The sequence below is a fragment of the Gymnoscopelus microlampas genome (assembly GCF_963454915.1).
Source record: "Gymnoscopelus microlampas genome assembly, chromosome: 2".
Classification (NCBI taxonomy): Eukaryota; Metazoa; Chordata; class Actinopteri; order Myctophiformes; family Myctophidae; genus Gymnoscopelus; species Gymnoscopelus microlampas.
Window position 1 is genome coordinate 3,186,536 of NC_139939.1, and position 7,326 is coordinate 3,193,861.

Below are 7,326 nucleotides of genomic sequence, written 5' to 3' on the forward strand. Positions count from 1 at the left end.
AACATTTAACTGTACAAAAGACCTACATTTTATAATAAATGAAAGCTGATTGGACTTTTCTAGGAAGTATGTCCCTGATGGTCTAGTGGCTAGGATTCGGAGCTCTCACCGCCGCGGCCCGGGTTCGATTCCCGGTCAGGGAAAATAGGAATTCTGGTTCCTCGTGTGTACTGAGATCTTTGTACTACTGTCAATAACCCTCAATGCACTTGTATTCAGTATATGCCTTGAGTTACAGCCTGGGAAAGAATGCTTTTGCGAAAAAAAACAATGACAAACTTTGTTTATCGGCCTGAATTGAGCATTTCACTGTACACAGGCCCTACCTTTTATAATAATTCATAGCAGATTGAACGTCATGGAATGTATGTCCCTGATGGTCTAGTGGCTAGGATTCGGCGCTTTCACCGCCGCGGCCCGGGTTCGATTCCCGGTCAGGGAAAACAGGGTTCCTCGTGTGTACAGAGTTCTTTGAACTGCTGTGTAAGAACCTCACAGTGCTTGTATTCAGTATATGTCCTCAGCTACAGAATTTTGGTGAACTTTGTTCATTGGCCTCAATTGAACATTTAACTGTACAAATGACCTAAATTTTATAATAAATGAAAGCTAATTGGACTTTTCTAGGAAGTATGTCCCTGATGGTCTAGTGGCTAGGATTCGGCGCTCTCACCGCCGCGGCACAGGTTCGATTCCCGGTCAGGGAAAACAGGAATTGTGTTTCCTCGTGTGTAAAGAGTTCTTCGAACTGCTTTCAAAGAACCTCACAGTGCTTATATTCAGTATATGTCCTCAGCTACAGTATTGGAATGAGAAGAATTGTGGTGAACTTTGTTCATTGGCCTCAATTGAACATTTAACTGTACAAAAGACCTACATTTTATAATAAATGAAATCAAATTGGACTTTTCTAGGAAGTATGTCCCTGATGGTCTAGTGGCTAGGATTCGGCGCTCTCACCGCCGCGGCCCGTGTCCGATTCCCGGTCAGGGAAAATAGGAATTCTGGTTCCTCGTGTGTACTGAGATCTTTGTACTACTGTCAATAACCCTCAATGCACTTGTATTCAGTATATGCCTTGAGTTACAGCCTGGGAAAGAATGCTTTTGCGAAAAAAAACAATGACAAACTTTGTTTATCGGCCTGAATTGAGCATTTCACTGTACACAGGCCCTACCTTTTATAATAATTGATAGGAGATTGAACGTTATGGAACGTATGTCCCTGATGGTCTAGTGGCTAGGATTCGGCGCTTTCACCGCCGCGGCCCGGGTTCGATTCCCGGTCAGGGAAAACAGGGTTCCTTATGTGTACAGAGTTCTTTGAACTGCTGTGTAAGAACCTCACAGTGCTTGTATTCAGTATATGTCCTCAGCTACAGAATTGTGGTGAACTTTGTTCATTGGCCTCAATTGAACATTTAACTGTACAAATGACCTACATTTTATAATAAATGAAAGCTAATTGGACTTTTCTAGGAAGTATGTCCCTGATGGTCTAGTGGCTAGGATTCGGCGCTCTCACCGCCGCGGCCCGGGTTCGATTCCCGGTCAGGGAAAACAGGAATTGTGTTTCCTCGTGTGTAAAGAGTTCTTCGAACTGCTTTCAAAGAACCTCACAGTGCTTATATTCAGTATATGTCCTCCGCTACAGTATTGGAATGAGAAGAATTGTGGTGAACTTTGGTCATTGGCCTCAATTGAACATTTAACTGTACAAAAGACCTACATTTTATAATAAATGAAAGCTGATTGGACTTTTCTAGGAAGTATGTCCCTGATGGTCTAGTGGCTAGGATTCGGAGCTCTCACCGCCGCGGCCCGGGTTCGATTCCCGGTCAGGGAAAATAGGAATTCTGGTTCCTCGTGTGTACTGAGATCTTTGTACTACTGTCAATAACCCTCAATGCACTTGTATTCAGTATATGCCTTGAGTTACAGCCTGGGAAAGAATACTTTTGCGAAAAAAAACAATGACAAACTTTGTTTATCGGCCTGAATTGAGCATTTCACTGTACACAGGCCCTACCTTTTATAATAATTCATAGCAGATTGAACGTCATGGAATGTATGTCCCTGATGGTCTAGTGGCTAGGATTCGGCGCTTTCACCGCCGCGGCCCGGGTTCGATTCCCGGTCAGGGAAAACAGGGTTCCTCGTGTGTACAGAGTTCTTTGAACTGCTGTGTAAGAACCTCACAGTGCTTGTATTCAGTATATGTCCTCAGCTACAGAATTTTGGTGAACTTTGTTCATTGGCCTCAATTGAACATTTAACTGTACAAATGACCTAAATTTTATAATAAATGAAAGCTAATTGGACTTTTCTAGGAAGTATGTCCCTGATGGTCTAGTGGCTAGGATTCGGCGCTCTCACCGCCGCGGCACAGGTTCGATTCCCGGTCAGGGAAAACAGGAATTGTGTTTCCTCGTGTGTAAAGAGTTCTTCGAACTGCTTTCAAAGAACCTCACAGTGCTTATATTCAGTATATGTCCTCAGCTACAGTATTGGAATGAGAAGAATTGTGGTGAACTTTGTTCATTGGCCTCAATTGAACATTTAACTGTACAAAAGACCTACATTTTATAATAAATGAAATCAAATTGGACTTTTCTAGGAAGTATGTCCCTGATGGTCTAGTGGCTAGGATTCGGCGCTCTCACCGCCGCGGCCCGTGTCCGATTCCCGGTCAGGGAAAATAGGAATTCTGGTTCCTCGTGTGTACTGAGATCTTTGTACTACTGTCAATAACCCTCAATGCACTTGTATTCAGTATATGCCTTGAGTTACAGCCTGGGAAAGAATGCTTTTGCGAAAAAAAACAATGACAAACTTTGTTTATCGGCCTGAATTGAGCATTTCACTGTACACAGGCCCTACCTTTTATAATAATTCATAGGAGATTGAACGTTAAGGAACGTATGTCCCTGATGGTCTAGTGGCTAGGATTCGGCGCTTTCACCGCCGCGGCCCGGGTTCGATTCCCGGTCAGGGAAAACAGGGTTCCTTATGTGTACAGAGTTCTCTGAACTGCTGTGTAAGAACCTCACAGTGCTTGTATTCAGTATATGTCCTCAGCTACAGAATTGTGGTGAACTTTGTTCATTGGCCTCAATTGAACATTTAACTGTACAAATGACCTACATTTTATAATAAATGAAAGCTAATTGGACTTTTCTAGGAAGTATGTCCCTGATGGTCTAGTGGCTAGGATTCGGCGCTCTCACCGCCGCGGCCCGGGTTCGATTCCCGGTCAGGGAAAACAGGAATTGTGTTTCCTCGTGTGTAAAGAGTTCTTCGAACTGCTTTCAAAGAACCTCACAGTGCTTATATTCAGTATATGTCCTCCGCTACAGTATTGGAATGAGAAGAATTGTGGTGAACTTTGTTCATTGGCCTCAATTGAACATTTAACTGTACAAAAGACCTACATTTTATAATAAATGAAAGCTGATTGGACTTTTCTAGGAAGTATGTCCCTGATGGTCTAGTGGCTAGGATTCGGCGCTCTCACCGCCGCGGCCCGGGTTCGATTCCCGGTCAGGGAAAATAGGAATTCTGGTTCCTCGTGTGTACTGAGATCTTTGTACTACTGTCAATAACCCTCAATGCACTTGTATTCAGTATATGCCTTGAGTTACAGCCTGGGAAAGAATGCTTTTGCGAAAAAAAACAATGACAAACTTTGTTTATCGGCCTGAATTGAGCATTTCACTGTACACAGGCCCTACCTTTTATAATAATTCATAGGAGATTGAACGTTATGGAATGTATGTCCCTGATGGTCTAGTGGCTAGGATTCGGCGCTTTCACCGCCGCGGCCCGGGTTCGATTCCCGGTCAGGGAAAACAGGGTTCCTCGTGTGTACAGAGTTCTTTGAACTGCTGTGTAAGAACCTCACAGTGCTTGTATTCAGTATATGTCCTCAGCTACAGAATTTTGGTGAACTTTGTTCATTGGCCTCAATTGAACATTTAACTGTACAAATGACCTAAATTTTATAATAAATGAAAGCTAATTGGACTTTTCTAGGAAGTATGTCCCTGATGGTCTAGTGGCTAGGATTCGGCGCTCTCACCGCCGCGGCACAGGTTCGATTCCCGGTCAGGGAAAACAGGAATTGTGTTTCCTCGTGTGTAAAGAGTTCTTCGAACTGCTTTCAAAGAACCTCACAGTGCTTATATTCAGTATATGTCCTCAGCTACAGTATTGGAATGAGAAGAATTGTGGTGAACTTTGTTCATTGGCCTCAATCGAACATTTAACTGTACAAAAGACCTACATTTTATAATAAATGAAAGCAAATTGGACTTTTCTAGGAAGTATGTCCCTGATGGTCTAGTGGCTAGGATTCGGCTCTCTCACCGCCGCGGCCCGGGTCCGATTCCCGGTCAGGGAAAATAGGAATTCTGGTTCCTCGTGTGTACTGAGATCTTTGTACTACTGTCAATAACCCTCAATGCACTTGTATTCAGTATATGCCTTGAGTTACAGCCTGGGAAAGAATGCTTTTGCGAAAAAAAACAATGACAAACTTTGTTTATCGGCATGAATTGAGCATTTCACTGTACACAGGCCCTACTTTTTATAATAATTAATAGGAGATTGAACGTTAAGGAACGTATGTCCCTGATGGTCTAGTGGCTAGGATTCGGCGCTTTCACCGCCGCGGCCCGGGTTCGATTCCCGGTCAGGGAAAACAGGGTTCCTTATGTGTACAGAGTTCTTTGAACTGCTGTGTAAGAACCTCACAGTGCTTGTATTCAGTATATGTCCTCAGCTACAGAATTGTGGTGAACTTTGTTCATTGGCCTCAATTGAACATTTAACTGTACAAATGACCTACATTTTATAATAAATGAAAGCTAATTGGACTTTTCTAGGAAGTATGTCCCTGATGGTCTAGTGGCTAGGATTCGGCGCTCTCACCGCCGCGGCCCGGGTTCGATTCCCGGTCAGGGAAAACAGGAATTGTGTTTCCTCGTGTGTAAAGAGTTCTTCGAACTGCTTTCAAAGAACCTCACAGTGCTTATATTCAGTATATATCCTCCGCTACAGTATTGGAATGAGAAGAATTGTGGTGAACTTTGTTCATTGGCCTCAATTGAACATTTAACTGTACAAAAGACCTACATTTTATAATAAATGAAAGCTGATTGGACTTTTCTAGGAAGTATGTCCCTGATGGTCTAGTGGCTAGGATTCGGCGCTCTCACCGCCGCGGCCCGGGTCCGATTCCCGGTCAGGGAAAATAGGAATTCTGGTTCCTCGTGTGTACTGAGATCTTTGTACTACTGTCAATAACCCTCAATGCACTTGTATTCAGTATATGCCTTGAGTTACAGCCTGGGAAAGAATGCTTTTGCGAAAAAAAACAATGACAAACTTTGTTTATCGGCATGAATTGAGCATTTCACTGTACACAGGCCCTACCTTTTATAATAATTAATAGGAGATTGAACGTTAAGGAACGTATGTCCCTGATGGTCTAGTGGCTAGGATTCGGCGCTTTCACCGCCGCGGCCCGGGTTCGATTCCCGGTCAGGGAAAACAGGGTTCCTTATGTGTACAGAGTTCTTTGAACTGCTGTGTAAGAACCTCACAGTGCTTGTATTCAGTATATGTCCTCAGCTACAGAATTGTGGTGAACTTTGTTCATTGGCCTCAATTGAACATTTAACTGTACAAATGACCTACATTTTATAATAAATGAAAGCTAATTGGACTTTTCTAGGAAGTATGTCCCTGATGGTCTAGTGGCTAGGATTCGGCGCTCTCACCGCCGCGGCCCGGGTTCGATTCCCGGTCAGGGAAAACAGGAATTGTGTTTCCTCGTGTGTAAAGAGTTCTTCGAACTGCTTTCAAAGAACCTCACAGTGCTTATATTCAGTATATATCCTCCGCTACAGTATTGGAATGAGAAGAATTGTGGTGAACTTTGTTCATTGGCCTCAATTGAACATTTAACTGTACAAAAGACCTACATTTTATAATAAATGAAAGCTGATTGGACTTTTCTAGGAAGTATGTCCCTGATGGTCTAGTGGCTAGGATTCGGCGCTCTCACCGCCGCGGCCCGGGTTCGATTCCCGGTCAGGGAAAATAGGAATTCTGGTTCCTCGTGTGTACTGAGATCTTTGTACTACTGTCAATAACCCTCAATGCACTTGTATTCAGTATATGCCTTGAGTTACAGCCTGGGAAAGAATGCTTTTGCGAAAAAAAACAATGACAAACTTTGTTTATCGGCCTGAATTGAGCATTTCACTGTACACAGGCCCTACCTTTTATAATAATTCATAGCAGATTGAACGTTATGGAATGTATATCCCTGATGGTCTAGTGGCTAGGATTCGGCGCTTTCACCGCCGCGGCCCGGGTTCGATTCCCGGTCAGGGAAAACAGGGTTCCTCGTGTGTACAGAGTTCTTTGAACTGCTGTGTAAGAACCTCACAGTGCTTGTATTCAGTATATGTCCTCAGCTACAGAATTTTGGTGAACTTTGTTCATTGGCCTCAATTGAACATTTAACTGTACAAATGACCTAAATTTTATAATAAATGAAAGCTAATTGGACTTTTCTAGGAAGTATGTCCCTGATGGTCTAGTGGCTAGGATTCGGCGCTCTCACCGCCGCGGCACAGGTTCGATTCCCGGGCAGGGAAAACAGGAATTGTGTTTCCTCGTGTGTAAAGAGTTCTTCGAACTGCTTTCAAAGAACCTCACAGTGCTTATATTCAGTATATGTCCTCAGCTACAGTATTGGAATGAGAAGAATTGTGGTGAACTTTGTTCATTGGCCTCAATCGAACATTTAACTGTACAAAAGACCTACATTTTATTATAAATGAAAGCAAATTGGACTTTTCTAGGAAGTATGTCCCTGATGGTCTAGTGGCTAGGATTCGGCGCTCTCACCGCCGCGGCCCGGGTTCGATTCCCGGTCAGGGAAAATAGGAATTCTGGTTCCTCGTGTGTACTGAGATCTTTGTACTACTGTCAATAACCCTCAATGCACTTGTATTCAGTATATGCCTTGAGTTACAGCCTGGGAAAGAATGCTTTTGCGAAAAAAAACAATGACAAACTTTGTTTATCGGCCTGAATTGAGCATTTCACTGTACACAGGCCCTACCTTTTATAATAATTCATAGGAGATTGAACGTTAAGGAACGTATGTCCCTGATGGTCTAGTGGCTAGGATTCGGCGCTTTCACCGCCGCGGCCCGGGTTCGATTCCCGGTCAGGGAAAACAGGGTTCCTTATGTGTACAGAGTTCTTTGAACTGCTGTGTAAGAACCTCACAGTGCTTGTATTCAGTATATGT